This window comes from Mesocricetus auratus, unplaced genomic scaffold (assembly GCF_017639785.1).
Source record: "Mesocricetus auratus isolate SY011 unplaced genomic scaffold, BCM_Maur_2.0 Super-Scaffold_100020, whole genome shotgun sequence".
Lineage (NCBI taxonomy): Eukaryota > Metazoa > Chordata > Mammalia > Rodentia > Cricetidae > Mesocricetus > Mesocricetus auratus.
Genome location: NW_024429201.1, coordinates 10,299,472 through 10,312,689, shown reverse-complemented (window position 1 = coordinate 10,312,689; position 13,218 = coordinate 10,299,472). Strand labels below are relative to the sequence as shown.

Below are 13,218 nucleotides of genomic sequence, written 5' to 3'. Positions count from 1 at the left end.
GGAGTTTTAATAGATGCCACGGAAATGAGTAGTGTAAAGGACAATTACAGTGGTTGAGCAATCACCTCATTCTTAACTCAAGTGTGGAGGCGGATATTTTGGCCCTATTTGGTCCTAGGCCTTGGGTCGCTACCCTTGTGTGTGTGCACGCACGCGTGCGCGCGCGCACACACACACACACACACACACACACACAGAGTGGGGGGCAATTTTATATAGATACATACAGAGAGTCACACAAGGGTTTTAGAAGTTGCGGGTCCTTTCTGCTCTCGATGACATAGTAAGCCAGTCATCTAGCCTCAGATAGGGGTAGGCACTGACGCCTCTACAGCCAGATCCCACACTGGACAATGGGTAATTGTACATTGCAACTGACTGTGTAAACAGGAAAGCCTGGGACTGAGATCATTCGTCTAGCTCTTGCTGACAGTAGGTTGGATTAATCGGAAAATAATGATGGTTTTCAAGTGTATGTTTATGTGAGGATGTGCATGTGAGAATATGTCCCCGTGTGTGCTGTATTCCCTACAAAACACACACACTTAGCCAGTCAGTGTCTCAATCTTCACACGAGGCCATTCTTTTAGGTAGAATGTATCACTTTGGTCTTTTTCTTTCTCACTTGCTGGGGTACCTTGTTGATGACACTGTGTCTGCTGGATGTGAGTAATGAGAATTGTAGCTGATCTCTATCCAGAAAATTTTAAAGTTCGATGATTGATGCTGATTACAGACATTTAAATCAATACACAAATTTCATCTTTGCAGTACAAATTGCTACATCACACACGCAGTTGCACTCTTTCTTTGAAGACCTGGTCATCCTCCCCAGTGGCTGAGCATTATAGTGTATGGACCCATAGCAGCAGAATAGTGTCGAGGAATTAATCCTGCGTATTTGACCTATTAATAGAAAAAGTAAGCATTCTAGCTTAATATTTGGGTTGATTGTCTCTGGAGGATCTCTTAATTGACTACATTTTTAATAAAATAGATTTGTTTGCGGAAGAACTGAGAAAAATAATCTAATTGGAATGGTAGCATTGCATCATTGGTTTGAGTTTATTTTTTGCTATGTTCTATACACTGAAATTCCTTAGTTGAATGGTTCAGAGAAAAACTAAGATGTATAATATTTACATGTTGCTTCTACTGTTGCTCATCTAATGTATTATTGCCATTCTATTTATGGATTCATGACTGATTTCCTTATATCACTTGCTATATATTTCCCATATGTTTACACACCATTGAATGTAATACTTTCTTGAGCAAAATTCATTTTGCAAATGAATGTGCTTCTAAAAGGGCATGTATATTATTTCTATTCTTTAGAGAAAATAATAGCAATGCTTTAAAATTATTAGGTAAGCTTCACATATTACCTTATCTCACTCTTCCATCAATGCTAAATTGAACCATGTTATCTCCATTTTATAGACAACAACACTGAATCCCAGAGGATGTAAGTAATTTTTTCAACATCACATACAGTAGAAGGGTCAGAATTGAGACTAAAATGTAGGTCTCCTGATTCAGCTATGGCTTTCCTGAAATAGATGTGTGTGGGTCCTGGCATAAGTTGATAGCTTAAAGAATATGGGAAACCATGCATGAAAATTTATGCCAACTAATACTACAGGGTATGTTACCAATAAACAAAAGGGAGATATTTAGATCATCCTAAAAATGACAGCAAAGTTTCTGGAAGCAATGGCGGCTTTTAACTTTTATTCTCAACTTGTCCTGTCCAAAACAAGGTGGTATCAGTCATCACATAGGACAAACCTTGAATTAGTAATGCATACAATAATAAATATGAATTAGTGTTTAGAGACAGTAAGGCTAATCAAAATGCTTCAACTTGATTTCACTTATCTTCTAAAAGGGAATCACACAAAAGAGGTACAAGTATGTACACACACACACACACACACACACACACACACACACACCATGATCTGAATAGTGGTTTAAATTGTGAAAATTGATGCATTAAAAAAATCACCATGTGAATGCTGGGAAGAATGATTACTTATGAATTACTAAGAAAGCTATGTCTCTGAAAAGCTATTTCTAGCATGTATAGCAACATGGCCAGATGTTATCTTGGCTGAAGTTTTGAACAACAATTATAACATGGGAAGTAATGGGAAATAGATATATTTTTTTTAATGAAGACATTTATATCAACAGAAAGGATATAGATCTCAGACATGTTCAATTCTTTGATTTCATGGAAAATGTAACTGTCTAATGCATTTTGTATTAAGATGTATCTAACAGGGTAGATTTGTTTATTATTATTAACATAAGATAAATTTTGAAGAATGAAATTTCCAAAGATAATAAAATTAGGTTTTATCAAGAGAACTAAATGAAATACAAAAAATTAAAATACCCACTCATTTATTATCTTAACTAAGACCCCTTCAAAATACTGCAGCTGATTAATGTAACCAATAAAAGCTTTCTTTAGCTTCTATTTATATAAAAATGTTTTCTTTATCAGTAATGTATATTTAAAACTTTGAACTAACTGTGAATTCTTAATAAAGAATAAGGATTAGATATTCAAACATCAGAGGTGATTTTTGATTCTATAAAGCATTCTAGATGGCAAGATGTAAATATCATGAAGGTGACATTTGAGTTAGGAATGCTGTAGAAAAATAGCTGAAGTCTCTCATTACACTAAATGTAAATCCAAGTTGTAACATTGATGTGACATTAACTTTTTAAATACGTGAACTCTTAATTTAGGAGAGGAAATTTTACATTGTAATATTTCAGTACTATTATTAAACATGAAGACCTGGATGTAGTTCAGTGGCCAAGTACTTGAATAGCATATGCAAGGCCCTGGTTAGAACTATAGCATCACTCATAAAATATTAATCAAAATTTTACTCTCTTTTCTGGATTAAGAGAATGATTCTCCATTGTTTTGATTGGTTTCATCAAATACTTTTAGTGTAGCATTGTTCTCCATTGAGGTGTGCAAAAACTGTCTAAGCTTGTGGTGAAAATATTGAGTTTCACATTACCAAAGCAATTGGTTGAGAATGTCATTTATACTGTATGTTTTAATAAATTCAAGTTTGGGGATTTTATGAAAAATAAAACTTATTTTTATATTTTTATCTTCTTAATTTTTTATAGACAGAATAAGTTGAGACAATTCAGTTTTAAGTAAGGACAGTGAATATTAGTAATATAAGAAAAGCCCAGATTTTTCTATTTATGTTTTCAAAATAGTAATAGACATCAAAAAAGAAAATGTATTTAAGCATTTTCTCCTTGTTTCCCTCAACTGAAAGATTGTCTTTTTAACTTTTTAAAATACCTTTTCTGATGGTGTACTCTGAGATGTTAATGAATTAGAGGCATGACACATTGTGAATCTATCACTTTATAATTTGGTTCTGAAACTTTAAACAGTCAATCTCTCAAGGAATTGGTGGACAAGAGGAGGCTAAAGAGGGGGGAAACTTAAAAAAAAAGAACAGGTAGAAAGAAATACACATAGGAATTTGTCTTACAAAATGAAATACTTGTGCAATCTTATCTTTTTAAAGTTTACTTCAGTTGCTCACTTAGCAGAAGTAATGGGAAAAAGGTACCATTTTCCATAACCAAAGGGAAATAACTTAAGAGTTAAACTAACCTACCTGTACACCACCCATGATTTACACTTGAAGAACTAGCTTGTTGGCAGAATCAGATGTGATATTTTCACCTTCCATATCTCTTGACAATTAATTCACATTTACACATTGTGGCCATCTGTTTTGCTCTGTTTTGTTTCATTATGACAATGGGTCTCTTGAAGTCTGGGATGGCTTTGAACTCACTATCTGAAATTGGCTGGAACTCCTAATCTCCTTTCCTGCTGGGATCACAGGCATACATCACCATACCTGGTTTTGTGGCCCCCATTTAACAACCAATGTTCTCATCTTCCAAGCAATAACCTAAAACTAAAACTTTAAAATTACCATATCATGCCCTTGTGAGTAACTGGAGAATTCAGCTGTGGGTGAAAAGGAACTTCAGAAAATACCTTTTCACTTTGCCTTGTGAAGGGATTCTTATGTTTCAACCTACCCCACACACCACACAGAGTGATAGATTGGTCATTAGTTTAATGTGTGTTTAGAGAGATATCTTGAGAAAGATCACTAAACATAACATGAATTAATTATCTGAAAAGATTAATGCTTTTTAAATTATTCAAACGTCTCAAGTCTAATATGTGTAAAACAAAGTCTGTTTCGCATCCTGTTTCCCAAGTTCATATTTAAAAATATATAATATGTACATCTATAGCTTAAACTATGTAGTCCTAGCTTCTATCAGCAACACTGCTAAGGAATTATAGCAAATAGCACTGTATTATACTTCAAAAGATGGTGTGGTTATTTTTACTACAAGGAACATTTTCTACATTTAAAACTAGGAATTCTATTTTTTCCCCCAGAGAAGAGGGCATTTTGCATTATATTGTTTAAAAGCTCATTGACTAAGTGAGTGTGACATCATAGGTAAACCTTTGCTATGAGTGTCCTAATACCATGTTAAATGTGTGAGAGGCTAACTGAGACTCAAGATTTTCTCTGATAGTTAGCTACATAATTGTTTGTAGTTATTGCTCTGTCTCAATGTATGGTGTCACCATTTATCCCATTGTCTTAATCAAGTGATTTTTCTTGGACTCTTTTTCTCCCATAATTCTAGATGTTAGAGACCACTGAGATCTTCCAACTTGACCTCTCAATTGCTCTGCCTTTCTGTTGGCGCTTCTCCCAGTGAAGCACTTACCGTGTCCAAGCATTTGCAGCGTCCAATATGTGACCGCCAGCTCCTCTATCTACTAACCTCTATTTTTTTTCCATGCCAGATGCCAATCACATTAACTCCTTATTTGAAATCTTAGAGTACCTTCTTTTAACCTGTAACATAAGCTCTAAATCTCTTTGCCTGACTCTTTGGAATGTTAATTCTGTCCATCTTTCTTATAGAGAATCTTACTACTCAAGACCTGCTTTCACCAAACCCATCAAACACTCAAACCTTTGTCAAAGATAGATTCTCCATGTGGTTAATACCACATTTTTTCCTTGAAAAATGTCCTTTCCAGCTCCTTTATGTTGGCCTGTACCACCCCAGTTTTATCTCTTTTGAAGAATTAAATAATACCTATTTAGGCCACTAAGGGATACTGAACATGAGTGAGAGAAATAATCTCCTTCAGGGAATGACAAACTAATTGGTTACCCAAAACCAAATGCTAAGTCCTGAAAATACATACACATAAGTAATATCATATGGACTGATTAGGTTGTATTTATATATGTATGTATGTATGTGTGTATGTATTTGAATTTGAAAGTGAAAAGGGGGAATATATGGGAGGAATTGAAGAGAGGAAAGAGAAAATTATGTAGCTGTATTATAATTTCTAAAACTGAAAACTTATAGCAAAAAGAATTTCTGATATCTGTTTGAATCCATATTTATTACATTCCTACAAAAGAGGGAATAACAATCTTTTGTATATTGCTCTTCAGTAGTTACCCACTGCAATTTAATTATGGCTATATTGTCTCATCCTTTAGGTATTTTACAACTTTGCATAAAGCATGGCTTACACGGGTGCTCAATAAATGATAATATTTTAATGTGGAAATAACAGCGAGGCCTTGCCTTTTTGGTTTGAGCTCTCTCAGACAGAATATATTTGATTTCTTTAATAATATCTATGAAGCACACATAGCCAGCGATATTTTGCTCATTTCAGGGGTTATAAAAGGAATATTGTCTCTCAGAAAAATAGATGCATATCCATTTTCAAATACATGATTCAGACATAAGTTTTAAAAGCCCTGGACTGATGATATCTTCATAATACTGGAGTATCTGCTGATATCCATTGCTATCTGATGAGAAGCAGTCTATGATTTGATTTAAAATATGAAGGCAGAGGGAAATTACAGTGATTATGAAGAGAGATAGCACTTTTGGTCTGCGTTGTGAGAAAGTTATATCAGAATGAAAATAACCCTGAAAGAATCCCTCCCCTTTAATTTATACAGAAGCCTATGGAGTCCATCCTTACTTCTGCATCAAAAGTTTGAGAGAATCCACTGGGATGTGGCAGAGTTCAAGGATATGAACATCATGTTCTCAATTTCATGTCCTGGATACATGAAAGTTAAGACACTGGGCTCTAACATTAACTGAGTTCTTTACTTAATTCACTAAGGGAACGATTGTAAGAATATCATATATATATTTGGGTGATGACTCTCACTAGGATAGCTGAAGTGAAACAGTATGAATGATATTTTTAATGTATAATTATGCAATTAGATAAGTCTTTAGAGTTTTTAAAAAATCAACATATGATTAATAAAATTTTAGGGAATTATTTCACTTAAAATTAGATTTAAGTATAAATTAGTAGTAAAGAACATATAAAAAAGAAAAGCTTTTTCTTCACCAAGGGATTTTAAGAACATATCATATAGACTAGTGTTTCAAATAGTATGGTATTAATTCATGAATAAGCTATTAATTGGTAGAATTTAAAGAAGTTAAGAATGATAGCCATGCATATAAAATGGTAGGAACTGTTTAGGGCAGCATCCCAACTCAGTATACTTATGTTAAGTTAATAGTGGTGTTTGTTGGCTTACTGAAATAATCATTTTACTATATAGTACAAAACTAGTACTTAAAATAAGTAGTAAAATCAATAATAAAATTATGAAAAGCAAAAGAAAATGAACAAAAGTCATTAAAAGATAAATTTTAAAGAAAAATTAATGACATATATGTAACTTTTTTCTCCGACTAGCTATGAAATAAAATTGAAAATCTATATGTTATACAATTTTTCATTTATCATTTTTCAAGAGCTAGAATGATGAACAATTCAAAGGTTGGAGGTATGGAGAAGTGTTCAACTTTTTTAAAGATAGTTTTATTGTAGAGTATAAATTTGAAAACTGTGGATGGAAAATCAAACATGTATCAATGTTTTGTGTACATGCCTATGCCAAAATAATTTTAAGTTTGAGAATTTGACTTAAGAGTAGAGTTGATTGCATAAACAGCACTGCACATGATAGCAAGCATCAGAAAATTATCAAGCTATCTTTCAATGTACAATCAAAATAAAAATGATATCATACCTACAAAAAAGACTGCTATATAAAAAATAATTGAGAAAAGACTTATTAAAATGTAGTGATGCTGCTCTCATCTATTCTTCCCCCGATTCAACCACCATGTCCTTCTCTTCCCTCCTCTTCTCCCCCTGTCTTTCTCACAGATCCCTCTCCCTTGCTCCCAATCCACTAAAGAGATCCTTTCCCATTCTCATTCTCCAGGGTACCATGCATAGCTCTCTTAGATTCCTCCCTGTTTCCCAGACTCTCTGGCAGTGGAATTGTAGGATGGCACTCCATGTCTAAAATCCATATATGAGTGAGTACATACCATATTTGTCTTTTTGTTACCTCACTCAGGATGGTTTCTTTTAGTGCCATCCATTTGCCTGCAAATTTCAAGATTCCATTGTTATTTCCAATAAATAGTACTCCATTGTGTAAATGTACCACATTTTCTCTATCCACTCTTCAGTTGAGGGGCATCTAGGTTGCTTCCAGGTTCTGGCTATTAAAAATAATGCTGCTATAAACATTGTGGGACAGATGTCCTTGTTGTATGAATGCACATATTTTGAGTATATGCCTAAGAATGGAAATGCTGGATCTTTTGGTAGACTGATTCTCATTTTCCTGAGGAATCTCCATACTGATTTACAAAGTGCTGTACATGTCAGCACTCCTACCAGCAGTGTAGGAGTGTTCCCCTTTCTCCACATCTTCTCCAGCATAAATTGTCTATGGTGTTTTTGATTTTAGCTATTCTGACAGGATTAAGATGGTATCCCAGAGTTGTTTTGATTTGCATTTCCCTGATGGCTAAAGATGTTGAGCACTTTCTTAAGTGTCTCGCAGAAATTTTAGACTCCTCTATTGAAAATTCTCTAGTTAGTTCTTTACCCTACTTTTTAATGGGTCCTTTGGTGCTTGGAGACTTGCTTCTTGAGTTCTTTGTAAATTTTAGAGATCAGCCCTCTGTCAAATGTTGGGTTACTGAATATCTTTTCCCATTGTATGGGCGGTCTTTTTGTCTTGTTGACTGGGTCTTTTGTCTTACAGAAGACTCTCAATTTCAGGAGGTTCCATTTATTAATTGTCAATCTTAGTGTCTGTGCTACTGGTGTTATGTTCAGGAAGCAGTCTCCTAAACCAATTAGTTCAAGGGTACCTCCCACTCTCTCTTCTAAGAAGTTCATGGTGGCAGGATTTATGTTGAGATCTTTGATCTACTTGGACTTAAGTTTTGTGCATGGTGATAGACATGAATCTGTCTTCACTCTTCTACCTGCCAGCATCCAGCTATGCTAGCAGCGTTTGATAAAGATGCTTTCTTTTTTCAATTGTATAATTTTAGCTTCTTTGTCAAAAATCAAGTGTTCTCAGGTGTATGGGTTAATATAAGTGTTTTCAATTCAATTCCATTGGTCTACCTGTCTATTTTTGTACCAAGCTCTGTAATAGAACTTTAAGTCAGGCATGGTGATGCCTCCAGAAGTTCCTTTATTGTATGGGATTGTTTTGACTATCCTGGGTCTTTTGTTTTTCCATATAAAGTTGATTATTGTTCTTTCAATGTCTGTGACAAATTGTGCCAGTATTTTAGTGGTGATTGCATTAAATCTGTAGATTGCTTTTGGCACAATTGCCATTTTTACTGTGGTGATTCTACCTATCCAAGAGCATGGGAGATCTTTCTATTTTCTTTAAAGACTCAAAGGTTTTGCTATACAGGCGTTTCACTTGTTTGGTTAGTATTACCCCAAGATATATGTTGTTTGTGACTGTTGTAAAGGGCGATGGTTCTCTGATTTCTTTTTCGGCCTATTTATCATCTGTATATAGTAGGGCTACTGATTTCTTTTTTAAGTTAATCTTGTATCTTGTCACTTTAGATACCATAATAGAGGGAATCATTATAGGTTTGAGGAGAGATCTGGCACTAGTGAAATTTCTAGAGATCTACAAGGATGACACCAAATGGCAATCTAAGCAATAGTGGAAAGGCTACCTTAAATGCCTTCCCCCAATAATGAGATTAAGGACTACCTTATATGCCATCTTAGAGCCTTCATCCAGTGGCTGATGGAAGCAGAGGTAGATACCCACAGCTAAACACTGAACTGAACTCCTGGAACCCAGTTGCAGAGAGGGAGGAGTGATGAGCAAAGGTGTCAAGACTGGGCTGGTGAAACTCACAGAAACAGCTGACCTGAACAAGGGGGAGCTCATGGACCCCAGACTGATGGCTGAGAGGCCAGCATGGAACTGATCCAGACCCCCTAAATTTGGGTGTCAGTGAGGAGGCCTTGGTAACCTATGGGTCCTCAGGTATTAGATCAGTATTTATCCCTGGCATATGAATGGACTTTGGGAGCCCATTCCACATGAAGGGATGCTGTCTCAGCCTAGACACATGGGGAAGAGCATAGGCTTTGTCCTGGATAATATGACAGACTTGGATGTCCCCCATGAAGGGCCTCACCCTCCCTGGGGAGAGGAGTGGGGATTGGGTAGGGAGTTGGTGGGGCGTGGGGGTGGGGTAAGGGGAGCTGGGATTGACATGTGAAACAAGCTTGCTTCTAATTAAATTTAAAAAGCATGGAAAAATAAAAATGTACTGATAAACTCCATAAATGAATGAAAATAATTTAGAAAATAGACCACAGAATATGGCTCAACTTAATCTTCTGCATTTTATGCATACTTATATTTACATGTCTCTGTGTATATGTGCATGAGCAACTCTCCCTTCTCTGTGTCTCTTTCTGTTTCTGTCTCTGTCTCTCTCCCCACCCCCTGTATCATCTGTAGGAGCAAAAAGCCATTGATTATTTCAGGTACATAAAGAAGAGGTAGTTAGGAGGTCTTTTTTTATACTTTATGTTCTTTTCTCTTCCTTAATTTCCTTTAAAAATCCACATAAGTTGCTTTCCCAATACACAAAAAATATATTCCATCCCTTTGTATTTTCTATCTATTTTGGTCAGTATCTTTTGTCCATGACCTCCTTTTATCCCATTCTTCTAAAAAAAATGTTGCATTGTGAAACAATTTAGAGGAAAGTAAAACAAAATAAAGACACCATAAAAGAGGAAATAACAGCATGAAGATAATGTACACTATGAGAGCAAACCTGCCATGCCATTGATTAATGAGTAATTGCCAAAAACAACTCAGAGATTTGGTTGTGTACTTCCTAATAGTGAATTCAAAGAAGAACAGCAGTTTAAGATGAATGTGTTCCAGTAAGTTAACAAATGAGATGATTTAAGAATACATTTTTGGGTTCCCAACGATCATTCATAAACCATGATGAACACTGATCTACTATCCAAGGCCCCAATGATTTCTGTGGCCTCCTCACTGAAACTACATTCCAAATAGAGGATGCTCTCTCAGCCTGGACAAGTGGGGAAGGACCTAGGTCCTGCCCTGGATGAAATGACAGACTTTGGAGATCCCCCCAAGGAGGGCCTCACCCTCCCTGGGGAATGATGTGGGGATTGGGTGGGGGCCTGGGAGGGCTGGTGGAGGGACTAGGGAGGAGGGGTGGGAGAGGGAGCTGGGATTGACATGTGAAGCATTCATGTTTCTAATTTAAATTTAAAAATTATATAAAAGAATACATTTTTGGTGAAATCTGAGAATTCATAGAAATATTTCCCTAGGGGTCTTAGAAGAAGAACACTATTTGTTAAGATGCACAAATTTCATCAGCTTCTTTACACTTCGTTAAGTATGAATTACGTTGCTTATAGCTGCAACTGTGTTTATGAAGCTGTACATCAATGTCCTATTGTTGAAGACAGTCAAAGTCTACCAGGATTGAAGCCCCAGTTGACTTCTTTTTGTAAACCTTTTGTTTATTATTGTTATGATTTGATAATTTCATTCGTACATACTATATGTTTTGGTCAGTTACACCTCTCATACCATCCTCTCCAATTCTTCAACTATCCCCAATGGTGTTTTTCTTCTCAGTTTCATGTGTTCTGTTCTTAAACCTAAAGTCCAATTAGCAATTCTTTCCCTTTAGCTCTCATTGTGCTGCTTGTTATATTAAAAGGAGATGGCTTGGGGCTGAGAAGATAACTCAGTTGGTAACATTTGCTGTGCAATCATGAGGAATTGAGTTAAATTCCCAGGACCAAATAAAGAAGCCAGGCATCATGGAACACTTGTAATTCTAGAAATAATAAATAGAGATAGGAAGACCCCTGGGTTTCATTGGATACCAGCCTTGCCTAATTGAGGAAGCTCAGACAAATGAGTGACCTTATCTCAAGCATCAGGATATATGGTGCCTAAGAGGGACAACAAGGTTGATCTCTTTCATATACAAGCATATGATTACACACACACATGCACGCACATACACACACACACAAACACATACGGAGAGAGACACAGAGAGAGAAGTAGATGCTTTTCTAGCTTGGTATTCTTTTAGACTCTATCTCCTAGAGGCAGCGTTCATTTTTAAGCACTCATTCAGATATCTGAGTTTGACTTATATGACTTACTGCTTTCTTTGCCCTCCCAATTAAATACTGTTTGTTTCTATGACTCCCTCAACTACTACTTTTTGACCTGATTTATGTCTATAACTGCAGCTTTCAGGCATGTCTAACCTGACTGACTCAAGCTTGGTCCTGAATTAAAGTCCACCAATCTAAATTCAGTCTCTATTCATTGATGGCAGGAAATGGAGTCAAAGAAATTTATCTTGGCTAACCAGATTTCTGATTTTCTGACACCATTTCTTTTTCCAAATATGTATAGCACTCTTTATTCTTTTCCTCTGACTCCTCATTGAATGACCCAGATAAGCTAATTACAAGAAGTAACCCCAGTAAACATGGACCTAGGCCAATTAAGTGTTAAGAGAATTGGCCCACAACCATTCTCCGAACACTAAGGAAACCTTTGTCTATTGTGATTTCTTCAAGCTCATGAAAATAACATTGCCTTTCCCCCTGTTTTTATTATTTACCTCACACACAGATGTGTTTTTAGGCTAATTAGAAGCAGTTTTAAATCCTTACAATATAGTTTGGTGTCTTCTTGGTATACTTCCTTTTTTATCACTATTTAGATGTGTTTTCATCATCTGAGGTCTCTCACTGTATTGAGGATCAAGTTCTCATCCAGTGATCATTTCCCAGGGGACCTCTACTGCTCTGAAATCATGAGTGTTATTAACATGTAAGTTTCAAGGTATCAACTGAAGAAACATCATCAAACACTGAGAAGCAGTTGATGTTCTTACCACATTTTCGAAAAATAGTAAACCATATAACAATGGCATTCAAGGAGAATATATGCCTAAGAAACAAATATCTTTATTAACAATTCAGAAATGGCAACAAACACAAGTTGAATTTGCCAATGTAAATAGGTCTTTGTTGTGAATAAAATGTAGGCATGGTTTTACTGGAGTAGACACCTATGGGTGTTAGCCGGTGTGTCTTCTCACACAGGAGCTTATGTGTATGTAGGGCTTTTATTTTTATATATTTTCATATATTTTGATTGTTCACTTATTGAATACATATTTATCTTCATATCACTATTGGTTCATAGAGCAATTACTATGAATATATGAGTTTATTTTCTTCTTTGTTATCCTTCTTTTTGGTCACCTTGTTACTATGAGGATACATACACAATAGCAATTTTGTATGTCAAAACAAAATAAGTTTTACGTCTTCCTAGAAAATATTAGGGGCATCTGTCTATCGATGGATATATAAAAGATATTTTTAGAGCATTTTACCATATACCACTATCCCCCAAAAATCTTCCTAAAAAGTTTTATGTTAAAGAAAAACATGATAATTGTATTATAAACAGGTGTGACTGGTGAGAGCAAGAAGGGAATAACTGGAGTCTGAAGATGGAGCATTTAGTTGAGCTACTGGAAGAGCAAATCAGGAACAGTGATAATACCAGGGCAAACCACAGCATCAAAAGAAACGTGACTTATATTAATAGGAAAATCAGTCTATTCTCAATCAGTTAGGAAAGGTAGTTTGGTGAGGAA

General features: G+C 35.6%; 1 protein-coding gene across 4 annotated transcripts in view; it reads left to right on the top strand.

The window, feature by feature from the left end:
* The window catches only part of Pde4d (phosphodiesterase 4D), a 1,369,715-nt gene that overhangs the window by 566,066 nt on the left and 790,431 nt on the right, over positions 1-13,218 (top strand). The window lies entirely within an intron of this gene.